Raw genomic sequence first — 21,863 nt, 5'->3', positions numbered from 1 at the left:
AGATTGTTGTCTGCACTAATGGATTATTGCAAACACCCTAAAAAGTCCATCTTCATTTGCTTATTCATGGAAATTCTGGCTCTCACATACCCTTGTGTGCTGGAATTTGTTTTAGGATGCTGCCGCTCCGGTTCCTAGGATGTGTCCAACTCCAGGAAATGTCTTAAAACTACTTTTAGTAGAAGTGACCTTTTTATTATAGCTTGTCATGGGCCTCCGTTACCTACTTTTTATTATGCAATACCAGATGGTTGTCTTACTAAAAAGAACTTGCATACAAAGTATTAAGGTTTGTTAGGTTCTTTATACTAGGATGGACATGTGCGCTACTGCCCAGGGTTCCCACTTCCCAGTGAGCAGAAAATGAAATGATACAACTCCATGTTGACAATCTACAATCCAAAAATGATGGATCTGCAAAGATCTTAACTCCGCTGAGGCTTTTTTTTTTTTAACGTCTTCATCAACAATTTTTTTTTGTGTGGGTTCTAAATCTTACAATACAGGTTCCAATAGCATCCACTTTTCTTCCAATGTCCCACTAAAAGGATTAAGGAACACTAATGCTGAAACGGTAACTGTGTATGCCAACATGTGCCTATAATATCTTGTTCCATTTGACGAACCTGTGAATCACTGGAATTCTGATGAAATAGCAACTTGAAAGCAGTAGGATTTATAATGAAGAGACACTTCTCTCTTCAAGGAAGTTTTATTCACTGAACTGCGAATGGTAATGAGTTGAAAATACATATGGCAAAATTGAGCCAATTTGGATTTCAGTTTGCTGCTATTTGGAATTTAGTGGGTTACCCTCAAGATATTTGGAACCTTTCACGAACTGTAACCAGCATTGTAAGTTTACAGAGTTAAAAATTGTTTCTTAATTTATTAAAGCATCTCTTAATAATATTGTTTTGAGTGTCAGGTTTATTCCACTCGTAAGATTTTGTTTTTGTGTGCAGGATATATGCGAATATTCTTCCCATGTTGTTGGTGTTTCAATACAAAGGTGTATTGCTATGTAATGGTGTTTCAATACAGTTGTGTGTTTGTATACAATTTTAAAGTTTGAATGCAGTGTGTGTTTGTATGTGGTGTTGTTTGGATGCATGGGTGTTTTTCATTTATTTTTATGTTTTTGTAGTTTTGGCATTTGAATGCAGGGATGTATTTGTATACTGTTCGCATCTGAATTCTGAGATCTATGCACGTACACACACACTGAAAGATACATATACACATATACAGGGTGAGCCTTACTCCAGAGTAAGACTTGACAGGTCAATAACTTATTAGTTACATTTTGTTCTTGCAAGTACACATTAGGGGTACCGTAATTTCATGAAGGAAGAATGTGTAAAAGTAGTGAAATCTTCTTTAAATATATATCTCTGGGTGAAATGATCAGGGAAATTGAATAGACTGCAATCTACACTGTGACTTTCATACAAATCAACGCGGGGTGGGGACTGACAGCCAGCAGGTCGCACACGGCTGGAGCTCTGCAAACTTAGCTTGAAATACTGCTTCTTTACCCACAAATTCGTCCTAATTCTGACTGAAAACAAACTATATTGTGCGGGTAATCTCCCCCAGGTGAACAGGATGGGCTGTCTTGGTTCTGAAGGAAGTACATCACCCTGGACTGCCTTGCAGCCTGCAGGAAACTGTGGTGCAAAGGAGGCTTTATTCAATAAAGACAGCATTTACAGTTCTCAACCTGCAGGGGCTGGCTCTACGCCCCTGAAGCGTTACCTTGCGCTTTAGTGATTCTAGTAACTATAGCGTCTGTTTAAAGGGCCGACCGCAAAGAAAGCATCAGCTTATACTAGCATACAGAAAGCTACAGATTTTTATTTAGATTTTTAGTTCTACATTGAATCATCTTTTTTTCAGAAATGAATTTCATTATGTAAGCAGCGATGGCTATGCAGACATTTCTAAAATTCCTTTGCTGTGTACGCCTGCAATACTTCCACTAGGTGACTATTCCAGGCATCTGCTAAACGTCCTGCAAGATGATATTGACAGACTTGGGGGATATCACATGTGGGGAAAAAAAGTAGACATGGGGTACTTCGAGCCACAAATATATACACAGAGCCCTGTCCGAGAGCTCTCGCATGGGGAAAACGTCCTGTGTCTGACCTTTTTTTCCCCCCACTTATGTGCCCATGCCCTTCAGTGCTGGGTTGGGTTCCTCCTCAGCAGACATCACTGTGATTTTGGAAGCTAATGTGCATGCATGGCAAGTGTCATGTACACATTTGGCTTTCCCAATAAGAAAGCGTCAATGCTTTCCTATGGGGTTTTTGAAGACACTGGACATCCTCATGCAAAGCGTGAGAACGTCCAGTGTCATTTCATGAAGTCAAACTCCGTGAAACTGCAGGAAGCTCCTTTAGTGGCTGTATGGTAGACAGCCACTAGAGGCAGTATTAGCCCGTCCAGGTAAACATTGCAGTTTCTTTAAAACTACGTTTGCAGCTGCAGGGTTAAGGACACATATGAAGTGGTCTGGGTGCCAGTAGTGTCCCTTTAATAACATGTTTGCCGTTGCTTGTGACTTGTTTCTGGGGTCCCCATAAGTAGTACACTAGACAAGCATGGGGCACAACAAGGGGTGAGCGTTTTGAATGAGTGGGGGTGCTGATTGTATTGTTGCTTGTATGGGAATGTTCCCTGTGTGGGGGCTGCTTGTGATGTTGCATGTGTGTATGGGGAGGCTGCTTGTGAACCTAAACATTACCCACAATTGGATGAAACTAGTTATTTGATATATTAGAATGCTCAGGGGCAGGGCCTGAGCTTTATGGTGGACGACATAATCTTCTCCCATCACATTTATCCGGCACATATTGTGTACTGCTGGTCTGTGGGACTGCATGTGGATGCTCTACAGAGAGCCTCCTGTCGCATAACCTGGAGGCTCCAGCGAGGCCTTGTGTTCTCTGTGGTCCGGGGAGGTAGACGATCTCCTGCGCTGCATGGCGATATTCCCTCACAGCAGGCCTATCTCCACCCCTGAACTGGTGTGGTTTATCCCGCTCCCCACTGGCCTGTATCACTTACTGAGCTGAATTCTGGGACTGATTGCAGTCTAAACCTCAAATGCAGAAGATCTTGCCAAGATGATGGACAAGCTTGACTCACTATGGCCTTATAACACGCAGTCCAAGCAGGACTATCACAACTTTGTGGAGCAGTCCCTGCGGAGATTGGAAGAAATATTCTCATGCTTTTGGGACACTCTGGCAACTAGAAACGCAACACACAGGGGTCAAATCCTGGGGAAAAAAGTGTGGGAATTCACCCAACATCCCCCGCCCACCCCCCCCCCAAAAAAAAAATGATGCGCTCATATGCACATATATTTCTCAGAAAATACAGTGCAACATTTATTGTAAAGTGACAGTTTACATAGACAAGTATATGGAGATATCCTCTCCGGAGTACGAGTAAGTTTTCCGTGCTCATTTATTAATGCCGTCAGAGTAGATGGCCCTCTTTGTAGTCCGATTGATTTTGGGTTAAAACTCAGCTAAGTCTGACAAATTCAACAACCCAGTTTAGATGAAGCAATTTGTTGTTTGGCTTACTGCCAGAAAGCACTGTTTAGTATATTGCCTGATTTTATTTATCATTTGTGTATAAATGTATTTTACCTTATTTTTTTTTTTTTTTTTTTTAAATATTCTTTTTTTATAATGCATATATTTATTCAAAGTTAAGTTTTAACTACTACAAGTCCCAAAGGAGGGCTTCCATCACTTTTTTTTCCATAAGGGCACTTTAATATTAATTAATATTACTTGTCAGTATCTACTCTGCCCCGTTAGAGGTGCCCACTCCCATAGGGACACTATACTTGATTTCCCATGTCTCCTATATACTGTGCTTTAGGTTTAGACACACACAATCACACACACACTTACTGACAGACACACACACACTGACAGATACACTCGCTGACACACACAAACACTAACAGACACACCTATTGATAGTAAGTGTGTGTGTGTGTGTATATCAAGTGTGTCTGTCATTAATTGTGTGTATGTCAGTGTTTCTGTATGTGTCAGCGAATGTGTTTGTCTGTCAGTGTGTGTGTATGTGTCTGACACACAAACACTGACAGATACACACACTTATTGACACACACTGACAGACTGACAGTCACACTGCCAGACACACACTGATATACACCCTTATTGACACTCACTCACACTGACAGTCACACTGACAGACACACACTTTCAAACACTTACACAGTCTTGCACACACTCACAAATTAATTGTATTGCTTGTTTATCCTACCTTTAGGAATCATCTGAGTCCTCTCCCTGGGGTCCAGTGTCTTCGATGCTCTTCCTTCTCCTCTCTCCTCCCTTGTGCTGTTTAGTGATGCGGGGCCGGAATTATGCCATATTCAGGCTCCCAGCATCACCACAGACGGCGCGCGAGGGACAGGGCCGGACTGGTGATACAAAGCAGCCCTGGAAAAAAAAAATCTATGCCAGCCCCATAAGTCATTGCGCCATATATTGCCGTATGTAATATGTAAGGAAATGTCTTGCCACCCCAGATGGTTGAGTAATATATATATATATATATATATATTGCTTTTTCTAATATATAATATTGGTCCTTTTAATTTAATTATACATTAAGCATACTCACATGCAGTGTTTACATTGCTTCCTAGTGACACCTCTAGTGACAGTCACTCAGACAGTCACTAGAGGTGCTTCCTGTGTCAGTGCTGCACAGCATGATTGCACAGTGTGAAGCACCTACTATCAGGGCCTTTGCAGCCAATCCAATGGCAGAGCATTGGATTGGCTCAGATCATCATGCTTGATGATCTCAGCCATAGAGGCAGGGCCAGTCGAGGGGAGACCAGCACGGCGTGTGTGTGTGTCTGCCTGTAATACGGAGAAGGCAGCTTGGCACTTCTGGCTTGGCACTATTGGCTGCAGACCACAATTAGCTGTCTTCTGCGCTCGGGACAAACAGTGCTCTGCCATGTATTACCAGAGAAAAGCTCTAACAATTAGCTTGCGAAACAGATTCCCAGCACACTGGATCACCAGGAATATCAGAATTCCCCTCTCACTGCAAGGTAACAGGGAAGGGAAAATTAATATTTGGTTTTAAATCATTAATTTAAAATATACCCTATACAAACACTACACTCCTATACACACACACATACATGGATGAAAGTGTATGACCTTGTGAGGAGGGAGGCGCTGTAAAGATTTTTCGCACATGGTGCCTAATGGCATAAGGTCCACCCTTCTAACTGTAATATTTACTTCTTAAACAGCTTCCAGAAACTCCTCAATTTATACTTTCTGTGGTCCCCTTAAAATGGGCACTCATAGTGGATGGGTTGAGTGCTCAGTACAAAAGGAATCTAGTCTGGATCCAAATATACACAGAAAGAAAATAGGTTAAATAACCCTTAACATAGCAAGGGCTCACCATGTGGGAGCTGGCCAGCGCTTGCTAGCCAACCACCACATTAAAAATGTAAATAAATAAAAGCCTATGGGGGTTAATAAGACTTCACATTACAATAGGGGAGATGCTAAATCTCTCTATGCCCCCACCTATCATGGGGTGGGTGTGGGCATATCTACTATATATTGAAAACTAGTAACATGGGGAGCCATTGCTAACCAGTCCCTTGAAAACCCCCAAGCAGATGAGCCTGTAAAATAACAGGGAGACATAGACAGCTGAGGGGGCTCTTTACAACTATACTAGGAGCGTGGAAATGCTATTGTCAACCACACCAATTAGCCACCCCTCCTTAAAAAAAATGAACCATACCTACCCCTTTGACCCTTATAATAGTGAGTGGAGACGGACCATTAAACTAAAAACTGCGACCTGAGGCTTGGAAAACCGAATTCACAATATAAAGCCCTAAAAAGTCAAGTTGGTCATTTAGTCAAGTGTGGAAAATATTCAGTCAGTGTTTTTTTCCCCTAACTTATCTAACTGGTTAATTCATAAAAAAAAACAAAAAAAAAAACATTAAAGCTTTTGGAGATAAAGGCAGACTGTAAAACAAAATAATTATACTTACCATAAGAAGTCTTCTTTTCAAAATCTTATATTTATTCTTCAACCCGGCGGCCGCTGGCTGGGGGAGATCTGCTGGCCGCTGGCTGGGGGAGGTCTGCTGGCGGCCGCAGGGGGAGCAGGCTGTTCTGTCTCTGCTCCCCCGCCCTCGCGCGCTAGAAAGAGACCGGCGCCGGAATATGACATCATATTCCGGCCCCGGTCTCATTAAGCTGCGCGCGAGGGCGGGGGAGCAGAGACAGAACAGCCTGCTCCCCCTGCGGCCGCCAGCAGACTCAGCTGCTGCCCGGCCCCAGGTGCCGACGGCCCACCGGGAAATTTCCCGGTATCCCGGTGGGCCAGTCCGGCCTTGGCGAGGGAGCAGGAAGATCATCAGCTCAGACAGCGCTCCCTCGCCTCCTGAATCTGTCCTCACCCAAGCCTGGTCCGGTATATTGCTGCAGAGCAGGCACCTGCATTTGGGACGAGCAGGTGCCTAATCTGTATTGCTAAATAAGCGCCGCTCCTTAGAAAATGTTTCAATACTACTTTTTACCTGGCATCCTGATTTACCATCTCAAAGAGGACCAAAGAATCGGAGGTGGGGAGAATACCACCCACACCTTATACATCGAGCAGTCAGCCTGCTCGATAAAATGTGTGTACATTTCTCATAATATATATATCTCCCTATGGTCTTAAAGCTACAGTGAGCACTATATTGTTGCCATTTTTATCATCTTGGTTTGGATTCTTATTACTGTCAAACCATTTGAAAATTTTACCTACCACATATATCCCAGTAGTGGGGATCATTCCACTTCACGCCATACAAACCGGCGCTGGATATAGCTCTGGTAAATGGGAGTAGAACTGATTTTGTACCATTGGAGGTTTTTCTTTCTTTTTATGTCTTTCATGCACTACTGGAAACACAAGCACTCTACCATCAAGAATTTCTGGCTGTTCCCTTTCAAGACTTTTTCCTATCGCACTTTTATCCATTAGACCTAGCTTTTTTTATATTATGTTTGGACTATATTTGATTTTTTTTAAATATAATATTTGTCATTTTATAATTGGTATATTCTAGTTTAATTTCATTAAGGCGCAACCTTCTCTTCCTTTTCTTCCTATAATGTTAAATTGTCAGTTCTTGAAACGTTTGCTTTTGCTTTTGTGGCACCGCACGCTTTTTTGTACTATTTTCATTATCATGCAGAGCGTGAGGACATCCAGCGTCAGATACCGGACCACAGGTCCATTTCGATTCAGGAAGCATCTCCAGTGGCTCTCTGTAGACAGCCACTAAGGGCAGTATCTCTCGAACTGCAATGTTTTACATTGCAGCACTAAGTGCAATAGGAACACTGCACCCAGACCACATTCAATGAGCTGCAGTGGTCTTGGTGCCGACAGTGTCCCTTTAAATCTCTATTCACATTTAAATAACAGGAGGGTTTAGCACCACTCTAATATCCATCAAAAATTAAGCTCCCTGGCTATCGGAGTGGTAGTAAAAACTCCCTGTTATTTCAATGTGCATAGGGATTTGGGATAAAGCAGGTAACTTGCGTTTGGTTATGTTCTATGTATTTGTGCTGATGTGTACTGTAGCCATTGCTGACACTGAGGAGTAGTGGGAGTTTGAGCGCAGGTTTTAATTATATATGTTCAAGTCTTGTGAGCGCACACTTTATGCAGAGAAGAATTAAGATCCCATGGGGCCCTCAGTCTGGCTACTTCATTCCTTTACATCGGAATGGTTAATAGGGTAAAGCAAACTCATGTTTCCAGGGCTCTTTTCTAACCCCTGGGCTAAAGGTCAACTCATGTTTAAAGGAACACTGTAGTGTTTGGAATACAAAAGTATTCCAATCATTATAGTTTTAAACTACCTATTTAGCCCACCCATGCCTGTGAGGGTTTGGAAGGTGAGTTTTACTTTCAGCTATCTTTCAGCCGCGCCAGTCTCAAGCCTGCCACTATAATCAATGGAGATGATCTCAGTCAATCCCCATAGGGAAACATTAGGAGACTATTGGGTATAGCTTTGTTTATCTTGGCTATTGGGATTGGAGAAGAAGCGCATGTTAACCCTGCAATGTAAATATTGCCATTCCTGCAGAACTGCAATGTTTTCATTGCAGGGGTACAACCAGGGGCGGACTGACCACTCGGGCATATCGGTCATGGACCGAGGGCCCGAGGCAGCCAGGGGCCCGGCAGCACAGCCATGCTCCAGCTGGAGAGATCAGAGATCTCTCCAACTGGAACGGAAAAAAAAGAAAAAAAGTATTTTCCTTTATTAGGTTGCTGGGGCCCCTGATGCAGCGTGGGGCCCCTGATGCAGCGTAGGGCCCCAGCAACCTACCGCACTGTAAATCACCCCCCTCTCACCCTCACCCGAGACCTGGCAGCTTCACCTCCTCTCTGCCAGGTCTCCTCCTTCCTGTCCCACGCGGCTCTGTGTGATGGGGAGAGGTGGGGCCAGGAAGTGACATCACTTCCTGTACTCTCCTCTCACACAGAGCCCGATCACAGCCACCAGGGGAAGGAGCAGCAGCCTGGGAGAGAAGAGGGAGCAAGAGAAAGGTAGGCACTAATCACCCCCCTCCCCCCCCCCTGTCACTAGTCACCCCCCCTCTGTCACTGTCACCCCTTCCCTCTGTCACTAGTCACCCCCCCTCTGTCACTGTCACCCCTCCCTCTGTCACTAGTCACTCCCCCTCTGTCACTGTCACCCCTCCCTCTGTCACTAGTCACTCCCCCTCTGTCACTGTCACCCCCCTCTGTCACTGTCACCCCCCCTCTGTCACTGTCACCCCCCCTCTGTCACTGTCACCCCCCTCTATCACTAGTCACCCCCCCTCTGTCACTAGTCACCCCCCCTCTGTCACTAGTCACCCCCTCCCTCTGTCACTGGTCACCCCCTCCCTCTGTCACTGGTCACCCCCTCCCTCTGTCACTGGTCACCCTCTGTCACTGGTCACCCCCTCCCTCTGTCACTGGTCACCCTCCCTCTGTCACTGGTCACCCTCCCTCTGTCACTGTCACCCCCCTCTGTCACTGTCACCCCCCTCTGTCACTGTCACCCCCCTCTGTCACTGTCACCCCCCCTGTCACTGTCACCCCCCTCTGTCACTAGTCACCCCCCCTGTCACTAGTCACCCCCTCCCTCTGTCACTGGTCACCCCCCCTTTGTCACTGTCACCCCCCCTTTGTCACTCTCACCCCCCCTTTGTCACTGTCACCCCCCGTTGTCACTGTCACCCCCCTCTGTCACTAGTCACCCCCCGTCACTGTCAACCCCCCGTCACTGTCACCCCCCTGTCACTAGTCACCCCCTGTCACTAGTCACCCCCCCTCTGTCACTAGTCACACCCCCTCTGTCACTAGTCACACCCTCTCTGTCACTGGTCACCCCCTCCCTCTGTTACTAGTCCCCCCCCTCTGTCACTGGTCACCCTCCCTCTGTCACTAGTCACCCCCCCCCCGTCACTGTCACCCCTCCCTCTGTCACTAGTCACCCCCCCGTCACTGTCACCCCCCCGTCACTGTCACCCCCCTGTCACTGTCACCCCCCCTGTCACCCCCCCTGTCACTAGTCACACCCCCTCTGTCACTAGTCACCCCCCCTCTGTCACTGGTCACCCCCTCCCTCTGTTACTAGTCCCCCCCCCCCTCTGTCACTGGTCACCCTCCCTTTGTCACTAGTCACCCCCCCGTCACTGTCACCCCTCCCTCTGTCACTAGTCACCCTCTGTCACTAGTCCCCCCCGTCACTGTCACCCCCCTGTCACTGTCACCCCCCTGTCACTGTCACCCCCTGTCACTGTCACCCCCCTGTCAATGTCACCCCCCTGTCACTGTCAATGTCACCCCCCTGTCACTGTCACCCCCCCTCCTGTCACTGTCACCCCCCCTCCTGTCACTGTCACCCCCCCTCCTGTCACTAGTCACCCCCCCTCTGTCACTGGTCACCCCCCCTCTGTCACTGGTCACCCCCCCTCTGTCACTGGTCACCCCCCCTCTGTCACTGGTCACCCCCCCTCTGTCACTGGTCACCCTCCCTCTGTCACTGGTCACTCCCTCCCTCTGTCACTGGTCACTCCCTCCCTCTGTTACTAGTTACCCCCCCTCTGTCACTGGTCACCCTCCCTCTGTCACTGTCAGCCCTCCCTCTGTCACTGTCAGCCCTCCCTCTGTCACTAGTCACCCTCTTTCTCTGTCACGAGTCACCCCCCTGTCACTGTCACCCCCCCTCTGTCACTGTCACCCCCTTCTGTCACTGTCACCCCCTTCTGTCACTGTCACCCCCCCTCTGTCACTGTCACCCCCCTGTCACTAGTCACCCCCCCTCTGTCACTAGTCACCCCCCTCTGTCACTAGTCACCCCCCCCCTCTGTCACTAGTCACCCCCCCCCCCTCTGTCACTAGTCACCCCCCCCCCCTCTGTCACTAGTCACCCCTCCCTCTGTCACTGGTCACCCCTCCCTCTGTCACTGGTCACCCCCCCTCTGTGACTGGTCATCCTCCCTCTGTCACTAGTCACCCCCCCTGTCACTGTCACCCCTCCCTCTGTCACTAGTCACCCCCTCCCTCTGTCACTAGTCACCCCCTCCCTCTGTCACTAGTCACCCCCTCCCTCTGTCACTGTCACCCCCTGTCACTGTCACCCCCCCTCTTTCACTGTCACCCCTCCCTCTTTCACTGTCACCCCTCCCTCTTTCACTGTCACCCCTCCCTCTGTCACTGTCACCCCTCCCTCTGTCACTGTCACCCCTCCCTCTGTCACTGTCACCCCTCCCTCTGTCACTGTCACCCCTCCCTCTGTCACTGGTCACCCCCTCCCTCTGTCACTGGTCACCCCCTCCCTCTGTCACTGGTCACCCTCCCTCTGTCACTAGTCACCCCCTCCCTCTGTCACTAGTCACCACCCCTCTTTCACTGGTCACCCTCCCTCTGTCACTAGTCACCCCCCCTCTGTCACTGGTCACCCCCCCGTCACTAGTCACCCCCTCCCTCTGTCACTAGTCACCCCCTCCCTCGTCACTGTTACCCCCCCCCCCTTTGTCACAGTCACCCCTCCCTCTGTCACTGTCACCCCTCCCTCTGTCACTGTCACTCCTCCCTCTTTCACTAGTCACCCCTCCCTCTTTCACTAGTCACCCCTCCCTCTTTCACTAGTCACCCCCCCTCTGTCACTAGTCACCCCCTCCCTCTGTCACTAGTCACCCCCTCCCTCTGTCACTAGTCACCCCTTCTCTCTGTCACTGTGTCACCCCCTCTCTCTGTCACTGTGTCACCCCTCCCTCTCTGCCACAAGTCACCACTCCCTTCGTCACTGTGTCACTACTCACTCCCTCCGTCACTGTGTCACTAATCACTCCCTCCCTGTGTCACTGTGTCACCCACACCCTCCCTCTGTCATTGTGTCACCCCCCTCCCTCTGTCATTAGTCACCCCTCCCTCTTTCACTAGTCACCCCCCCTCTGTCACTAGTCACCCCCTCCCTCTGTCACTAGTCACCCCCTCCCTCTGTCACTAGTCACCCCTTCTCTCTGTCACTGTGTCACCCCCTCTCTCTGTCACTGTGTCACCCCTCCCTCACTGCCACAAGTCACCACTCCCTTCGTCACTGTGTCACTACTCACTCACTCCCTCCGTCACTGTGTCACTAATCACTCCCTCCCTGTGTCACTGTGTCACCCACACCCTCCCTCTGTCATTGTGTCACCCCCCTCCCTCTGTCATTAGTCACCCCTCCCTCTGTCACTAGTCACCCCCTCTCTCTGTCATTAGTCACCCCTTCCCTCCCTCACTCTGTCCTTAGTCACCCCCTCCCTCTGTCACTAGTCACCCCCTCCCTCCCTCTGTCACTAGTCACCCCACCCCTCCCTCTGTCACTGTGTCACCCCCTCCCTCCCTTACTCTGTTAGGGAGGCATGGGGTGACTAGTGACAGAGTGAGGGAGGCATGGGGTGACTAGTGACAGAGGGAGGCATGGGGTGACTAGTGACAGAGGGAGGGAGGGGGTGACTAGTGACAGAGTGAGGGAGGGGTGACTAGTGACAGAGTGAGGGAGGGGTGACTAGTGACAGAGTGAGGGAGGGGTGACTAGTGACAGAGTGAGGGAGGGGTGACTAGTGACAGAGTGAGGGAGGGAGGGGGTGACTAGGGACAGAGGGACAGAGGGAGGGTGTGACTAGTGACAGTCACCCTCTCCCTCCCTCACTCTGTCACTAGTCACCCCTCCCTCACTCTGTCACTAGTCACCCCTCCCTCACTCTGTCACTAGTCACCCCCTCCCTCACTGCCACTAGTCAACCCCTCCCTACGTCACTGTCCCTAATCACTCCCTCCCTGTGTCCCTGTGTCACCCCCTCCCTCTGTCATTGTGTCACCCCCTCCCTCTGTCCTTAGTCACCCCTCCCTCCCTCCGTCACTAGTCACCCCATTCCTCCCTCTGTCACTAGTCACCCCATCCTTACTAGTCATCCCCTGCCTCTGTCACTGTGTCACCCGCTCCCTCCCTTACTCTGTCACCCCTTCCCTCCCTCACTCTGTCACTAGTCACCCCCTCCTTCTGTCACTAGTCACCCCTCCCTCCTTCTGTCAGTAGTCGCCCCTCCCTCTGTCACTACTGACTCCTCCCTCCCTCTGTCACTAGTGACTCCTCCCTCCCTCTGTCACTAGTCACTCCTCCCTCCCTCACTGCCACTAGTCACACCCTCCCTAACTGCCACTAGTCACCCCCTCCTTCACTGCCACTAGTCACCCCCTCCTTCACTGCCACTAGTCACCCCTCCCTCTGTCACTAGTCAACCCCTCCCTCTGTCACTAGTCAACCCCTCCCTCTGTCACTGTGTCACTAATCACTCCCTCCCTGTGTCACTGTGTCACCCCCACCCTCCCTCTGTCACTGTGTCATTAGTCACCCCTCCCTCTGTCACCCCCTCCCTCCCTCTGTCATTGTGTCACCCCCTCTCTCTGTCACTAGTCACCCCCTCTCTCTGTCACTAGTCACCCCTTCCCTCCCTCACTCTGTCCTTAGTTACCCCCTCCCTCCGTCACTAGTCACCCCATCCCTCACTCTGTCACTGTGTCACCCCCTCCCTCCCTCACTCTGTCACTAGTCACCCCCTCACTCTAGTGACAGTGAGGGAGGGGGGGGGGGGGTGTGACTAGTGATAGAGGGAGGAGATGACTAGTGACAGAGTGAGGGAGGCATGGGGTGACTAGTGACAGAGGGAGGGAGGGGGTGACTAGTGACAGAGTGAGGGAGGGGTGACTAGTGATGGAGGGAGGGGGTGACTAGGGACAGAGGGAGGGTGTGACTAGTGACAGTCACCCTCTCCCTCCCTCTGTCACTAGTCAACCCTTCCATCCATTACTCTGTCACTAGTCACCCCCTCACTCACTCTGTCACTAGTCACCCCCTCACTCGGTCACTAGTCACCCCCTCACTCTGTCACTAGTCACCCCCTCACTCTGTTACTAGTCACCCCCTCACTCTAGTGACAAAGTGAGTGAGGGGATGACTGGTGACAGAGTGAGGGAGGGAGGTGGTGACTAGTGACAGAGTAAGGGGGACAGTCACCCCCTCCCTCACTCTGTCACTAGTCACCCCTTTCCTCCCTGACTCTGCCTCCAGGTACCCCCTCACTCTGCCACCTGTCACCCTCTCCCTCACACACTCTGTCACCTGTCACATATGCATTCACACTGACACTATATACAAAAAAGCACATGTAGTCATCCAGACATGCACAAGTGCATTCACACGGACTCAAATACAAACATGCATTAATACACAGGTCTTCACAATATACACATCCAAAGGAATGCTGTATTATATGAGAGTTGTATTTAAAGGGACACTATAGTCACCCAGACCACTTCAGCTCAATGAAGTGGTCTGGGTGCCAGGTCCATCAGGTTTTAACCCTTCAGAGAAACTGCTATGTTTACTTAGCAGGGTTAATCATACCTCTAGTGGGTGTCATCCTGACGTGCAGAACGTCTATAGGAAAGCATTGAGAAATGCTTTCCTATGGACTGTTTGAAAGCGCGCTTGACGCGCATGCGCATTTCGCTCCACTCGTGAGCTGACGTCGGTGGGGGAGGAGAGGTCACCAGCGCCGAGGGGGCCCGGTGCTGGATAAAGGTAAGCTGCTGAAGGGGTTTTAACCCCTTCAGCGCAACGGGAGGGGGACCCTGAGGGTGGGAGCACCCTTAGGGCACTATAGTGTCAGGAAAACAAAGCGGTTTTCCTGACACTATAGTGATCCTTTAACATTTATTTAATGCACATATATTTGTACATTCAAAGGGCCTGGGATCTAATTTTGCCCGGGGGCCCCAAAGGCTCTCAGTCCGCCCCTGGTTACAACCACATAGGCATGGCACCCAGACCACTTCATTGAGATCATTTTAATCACCTGTATGCTGTAGGTTCTAGCAGGCTATTAACAGAGCAGCAGATAAGACATTCTATACTGCACACACTGTGTTATGAAAGTTTCACAATTAGATCTCTCTTTGCAGGAAATGTGTACGGAGGCTGTGTGAGTGACAGCCAGGGGAGGCATGGCCAAGGCTGCATAAACATATTTTGCTCCTAAATTACAGAGCAGTGAGACCACAGGAGTATGATGTGTACACTCAAACAACTTCACTAAAGTTGTTTGGTTCTTCATTAAAGCTATAGTTGTTTTGAGTTTAAAGTGTCCCCTTAACACTCAATATTCTAGGAGGTAGGGGGCAGTGGAAGTAGCCTTTAGGGCACAGTACATATCTTTGCAGGTTTCACTTCATTACAAATGTATGGTTTTAATCAGTGGCGTACATACCAGGGTCGCAGGGGGCCCGGCCGCCCCTGCGACCCAGTCAGCCTCTTCTCCTGGGGGGCCCTGGAGCCGGCCACCTCAGGGCCCCCCGAGGCTGGCCCTGCTTACACCCGGCGGGCAGTCAGGCTGGCCGGTGCGCGAGGGAGCACTCTCCCCTGAGTGCTTCCTCTTCAGCTCCCTCGCGCACCGCACTGATACCGGAGCCGGAAGATGACGTCATCTTCCGGCGCCGGTATCAGTACGCGGCGCGCGAGGGAGCTGAAGAGGAAGCACTCAGGGGAGAGTGCTCCCTCGCGCACCGGCCAGCCTGACTGGCCGCCGGGTGTCCGGCCCCCCAGGAGCCCAGCAGCACCACTGGACCCCAGGGAATCCCCTCAACACTCCAAAAGGTAAGGAGGCTGAGGGGTTTAAATAAAAAAAAAAAATGTGTTAGTGTGTGTGTGTGTTAGTGTGAGTGTTAGTGTGTGTTAGTGTTACTGTGTGTGTTACTGTGAGTGTTAGACTGTTAGTGTGTGTGTTAGTGTTACTGTGAGTGTTACAGTGTGTGTTAGTGTCAGTGAGTGTGTGTCTGCTAGTGAGTGTCAGTGAGTGTGTTACTGTGTGTCTGTTACTGAGTGTGTTTGATGTCTGTTAGTGAGTGTGTGTTTGTCAGTGAGAGTGTATGTTTTGTAAGTGAGTGTGTATGTATGTCTGTCGCTGAGTGTGTCTCTGTCAGTAAATGTGTGTGTCTGTTAGCTAGTGTGTATGCGTCTGTTCGTGAGAGTGTGTGTGTGTCTTCAGCACTTACCTTTCTCCAGCGCCGGACTCCCTTGGCGCTGGGGATCCCTCCGCCACTCAGCTCCAAATGCGCATGCACGGCAAGAGCCGTGCGCGCATTCAAACCGCCCATAGGAAAGCATTACTCAATGCTTTCCTATGGACGTTCAGTGTCTTAGAATCGCGGAAGCTCCTCTAGCGGCTGTCAGTGAGACAGCTGCTAGAGGCTGGATTAACCCTCAGTAAAACATAGCAGTTTCTCTGAAACTGCTATGCTTTTAGCTGCAGGGTTAAAACTAGAGGGACCGGACACCCAGACCACTTCATTGAGCTGATGTGATCTGGGTGTCTGTAGTGGTGCTTTAAGTGTGTGTGCATCTGCATGCACTGGTGTACATACTGCGGTCGCAGGGGTCGCAACCCTGCGACCAGGTGCCCGCCGCCATGTGTTGCAGAGTAAGCGTGCGGGGGGGCCCACGGATCAATTTTCGCACCGGGGCCCCATAGGTCATGTGTACGCCACTGGTTTTAATTAATCTGTTTTTTTCTCAAATTATCCTCATTCCATTTCTTTAAAGAAGAGTGATCATAAACAGGGTTACCAAATCCAACATGTTTTTAGGAACACACATCATGTATGCATATTGATGGGCAGCACGTGAAATGGGTAGCACAGTAGTATGCAGAATTCAGAAAAGGGTGTTTAAGATTAAGTAATTTGTCAATTTGTGTCCCTGAAAATTTGGTAAGCCTAATCATAAGTGAAACAAGTGCTATTTTCAGACTAAACATAAGTTAAACACACTTCTGTAGACTTGCATTTTTCAAATGACTTGTTGTTCTTGTTACATCCACTAGATGGCGATACAGTCCTACTCTTTGAATTACTAAAGTGTTTTGTTTGTTTTCTACATCTTGTTCTGAGATATGGATACTTTTCATTTTAAAATCATGTAATGGGGAAAGTGACACTAATAACTAACAAAACCCAGTTACTGTGGACAAATATTCCAATATTAACCTGGAACGACGTTTCAGTCCCAGTCCGGGACTTTCATCAGGATCATCAGGTAACCTGAAACGTCCATACTTTTTTAATGAGTCTTCAATAAAGAATTAAGTTTTTACCTTCAAAAGTCTGTGAGTGCTGGTGATCCTCCTGTATTTGTTGTATTGCTTTCCCCCAGACTTCGAGCACTCGGCCACGTTGTTTATTTAACAGCCTGAGTGAAAGCACCTCTTGGAATCTATATATATCTATATACACACACATACTTTCAGTATATGGAGCCAGGGCCCCCCAAGCCCCGCGGGCAGCCCAGGCCCCTTATAGGTGGAAAGCCTGTACCCCCTGATGGCGGCACTTATTACAGTTGTATCAAACAGGAGAACATTTTGGGAAAACAGAACAGAAGTGGGTGAGAGAGAGGATAAGCTGCAAAGAGATCTATTTCTACGGGGGAAAAAAAATCACATACCAGCATGAATTGGGGGGGGGGGGGGGGGGAGGGGTTAGCTTAATTTTAATTGTAACATTTAGCTTAAGAATGGAAACAAAGTTGAAACAATTACAATAGGAATAATTATTCTATAACTGGCTTATTGCGGAGGTGCGGTATGCCGGTTAGTACTAGTCTTGGAAGTACAGGCAGAAACATTTGTCCAGAAATTCCAGTCAGGCGTCTGAATGAATCAATTTCTAGCTATGTCTGTCTAATTGCTTTTAGAATAATTACTTTCTGTTTTGTGACAGCTGCCTAACTAGCCAAAATCCCAGCATTTGGCTCTGCTGAGTCCTCGGAGTAATTGTATGTACAAGACACTAAATGTTTTTAACATCTAATTGTGTGTGCGTTCCTGTGTATTTATGGTCACTGCCATATTCAATACTTATATCTTAACAAATGGAGTTGAGTATCCATCTACTACTGAAATATTTAGTACCTGCAGTTACAAGCAGTTATTAATATTTTGGCTGAATTTGGTTGCCAAACATTTAAATTGTTTATAACCAATGTCCACATTGCTCTACCACTCCCCCCGCTCCCATCATTGTTTGCCCCTCCTAGCTGTAAATTCTTTCAAATAACTGTGTATCTCAATTCCTTATGCTCAATTCCACAAACCAATTGAAACAACGCCACTTCATTTCTATTCAGCACTACCCAACCACACAGCCCGGTTAATTCTAACTATATAACATGCTCTTCCAGCTGTTTGGAACCACAGTCAATCACCTCCTCATTCCCTTCACATGTTACCAGTTACTGCAATTATACTTTTAATTCTCTCTGCCGTCACCGCTAACTGCTTCTGCTACCTCTTGTCTCATCTCCCCATTTTAACCTTTAGATTGCGAGCTCACGTGCAGGGACCTCTACCTTTTGTATCGGTCTGTTTATATTCTACCGTCTTTTTTTTCCGATTGTTCAGTGCTGCGGAATATGTTGGCGCTCATAAATGCCAGTTACAAACAAATAAATAAATAAATCTAAAAACAGGGGGGAGAGCAAAGAGAGTACCCAAAACTACTGTAGAACTACAACTACCATGATGCTTTGCCAACCTTAGACCTGCCCCACAGTTTTTTCACTGGTGTCCATTAAAGAAGAACAGTCACTTCCAGGATGTTTAATATTATGTTTACTTATCCCCTATTATCAACAAATATGCTTTGTCCTGGTACTGGGCGCCACCATCTTAGCTCCCTGTCAGCCATTGTTATAAGCTCTGTCCTTTGCACCTGGCAGACAACATGCCTAGTGCAGGAGAACTTAAATAATGTGTTTGGCTCTCTTGTGTCTTGACTTACACTGAATTGACCTGAACTGAAAACCATTTAACATAAGTTATATGTGATTTTCAATGTTTGATTCTATATTGTAAATGTAATTTCCATAGAAGTGCCGGTCCTCTTTAAACACAGCAGTTATGATACTAAACATCGTAAAAAGCAGTACCATTACAGCATCATTATTTACTAACTGTTTTAGTTTGGGTATTTTGAATTGTTTATTATAACTGATTTCAGATAGAGTTCAACATGTCATTTTGTTGCCACTAGAGAGGACCAGTATTTATTCAAATCACTTTATATAATGTCCTTTATTCTGTTTTACAAACCCGATGATCATTGTCAATCTTAATGAACATACGCAACAGACCTCATCTGATGGAGAGATCTTCCTTTCCATTTGTATACTGATGATATCCAGATATGCCTGGGAGTGGGACCATCGGAAAAGCATAAACAAAAAGCCAAACTGATTATTTCATGTCTCAAAATAGCTGGAATGCCAGATAAACATTACAACAAACATAACAACTCAACTTATTAACTAAACAAATTATAATAAACTAGTGAGGAAAGAATGAATGACATAATGACAATGAGAAGGGTATAGAGGGGGAAAAAGGGTGGGTAATTGGAGATAATAGAAGAGACACATGAAGGTTAGGACATATTTTGAAATTTAGAGAGGCAATGGGGTGACAGGAAATAGGGAACTACAGAGATACACAAGGGCGGCGAATAGAAATCTGGGCATAGATAAAATGCAAGAGAGGAGAAGAGGGGGGAGAGATGTACTATGAGGGAGCGGAGATAGGGGGAGAGAGTCACAAGGGGGTGAGTGGAGATCCCACATCTCCATGAAAACTGGAGTGGAGAAAAAGACAATGGAGGGCAGGGATCAAAGTTTGTGTTGGAGATTGGCCATTAATACCACCTGAAGGAAAGGATCACATTAGCCTCAGGTGGTTTTGGTACCTAGCAACAACCTGCCCCAATTTTCAGTGCCCTCTTGCTTTTACTTTGCCCTTTCTGCTACCACAACTCTATTTTCTCTCTAATATGTATATTGCACACAGAAACAATCAATTTTGATGGAAGATGGATGAGTGGTTTTGAGAAAGTGATTTTGTATAACAGAAGATGCGATGTGAGAGGTTTGGGAAAGTCATTTTAGATAATGGAGGAATGAGGCAAGAACTTTGAGGTGGAAGGAGAAAGTTTGAGAGGATGGTGTGGTGACTTTAAAGGAGGAATAACGATATCCCAAAACGAATAATACACAATATGTATCAATTGGTTAATAAAATACTTTATTATTGTTCCAAATAACATACCAGACTATATAGAAAGCAGAATGTCTTACTCAAGGCACCCTCCAGCTACTTCAATTAAAGCGGAGTTGTCCCTCTATGATCATCTGAGGTCTTTGGTGGGATGGATAAGGCCAGAAACCTAAAACCCCAGAATTATTTCAAAGCAAAGGTTTTACTAAACATAATAAAAGTCTACACTGACCCCAAAACATACCTCCATATAAAGTAGGGCACCAGTGATTTAAAATAATCCCAGAACAGCATGTTTTTACAGGTTCCCGCCATGTAATCCTCTTTTATTTAATAGCCTTGCAATGTTTGTACATGAAATAATCACGATTTTGGGATTTGGGCTTTGGGAATTACTTGCGAAATGTTTGGTATAAATATCACAAGCAGATGCTTTTATTATTCTGCAAGAAAATAAAGCCTAACTATTATCTGTAGACTACATTAAAAAGAAACGAGAGGCCTGTATAAGGGTAATGAACTATGCAGCAACGGCCGCTTAACACAAAATACAATAGAAAATATATTTAAAAAAAAAAAAGATCATTCTCGTTTTGTGTTTTGTAAATCAAAAATATATTAGTTGGTCATAAGTACAATCAAATAAGAGAACAACAAGATAGAAAGGACACAGGAAGGCCACAAGTCATATGATTTACAAATGAGAATGCTAAACACAGAGCCAGAACTCGAAGTACACAAATAATTGCCATGTGAGGTGGAACCAGGCTGTAAAAATCTGAGTGGCTAAACATGGGTAAGTCTAGGGGTAGTAAGGTAGGCAGATATATATCTCTTGTCAAAAATAGACAATACAATAAGATAATACATAGATGGTAAACTGTGGTAGGTCTCTGTCATAGGAGGAGGGTTGCAAATCTGTATTCCTAACATTAACGTGTTCCCGTCCCTAATAGTATTACGTCACCCTCCTATTCAGCACTGAAAGGGTTAAAAACCCTTCTTTACTTACCTTATTTCCTGCACAGAGTCTCACTCGGAGCTGTTCACTTCTCTTCCCCAGACGACATCATGGAGGAGGCATAAGGAGGTCTAATGTGCATGCGCGGCAAGTGCCGAACGCCTTAAAACTTTTCCGTACAAAAGCATTGAATCAATGCTTTCAAATGGGGCTTCCTCATCACATGACTGGATTTTACTCGGCCTGTGCCGCGAAAGTGCTTCTAGTAGATGTCAGTATGACTGACAACCGCTAGAGGAGGAGTTAACCCTGCAATGTAAACAGTGGAGTTTTTTAAAACTGCTATGGTTTATATTATATTGTATTGTTAAGGTTCTACACTTGGGCATTCGTTATTGTTGAATTTCAGACAGAATTTTGGCTATTCAGCCAAATTCCAATTTGGTTTTCGTTTGTTAATTTAGTTTGTTACAAAGAGGGAGCTACTGGCTTGCAGCCAGTGGCGTACCTACCATGGTCGCAGCTTCGACCAGCCCCTCACTCCAGGGGGCCTGGCCGCAGCCACAGCCCCTGTGATTGTGGTTCACCTGGATACCTTCTGGGCCGGTGCATGTATGTGTCTATGTGTATGTGTCTATGTATGTATGTGTGTTTGTATGTATGTGTGTGTGTGTGTGTCTATCGGGGGGAGTGTGTAAGGGGGGGAAGAAGGGGTGGGGGGCCACAGATCAGTTTCGCACCGGGGCCCCATGGATTGTGTGTACGCTACTAGTGTTAAGCCCACCATTATGTCACAGTCCCCAATATCAGTGAGTCCTACACTAATTTTAATATATACAAAACACAGATTAGCCCACCCTCCCACTCCATCAGATGACCCGGGTTGACTGTGTTTAGACTGACCTCAATACCCTAACCCCAAAGGCGGATACCACTCATAGGAGCCATGGACTGTGCTGATAACACCTACAATCGTTCCGGACCCTAGTTTGGAGATGGTTTGTGAAAACCTGACGAAATGGGGGAGGTAGAAAAGGTTGCTGTGACCTGTACGTTGATAGATGCTTTGCAATGTCAAACAATAGGATGCATATACTTTCTACTGCTCATTCAAATCTCCTGAATGGTTTGGATGGCTTCAT

Source organism: Pelobates fuscus, chromosome 8 (genome assembly GCF_036172605.1).
Source record: "Pelobates fuscus isolate aPelFus1 chromosome 8, aPelFus1.pri, whole genome shotgun sequence".
Lineage (NCBI taxonomy): Eukaryota > Metazoa > Chordata > Amphibia > Anura > Pelobatidae > Pelobates > Pelobates fuscus.
The sequence above is the reverse complement of the archived record's forward strand: the minus strand, read 5'-3'. Positions refer to the sequence as shown.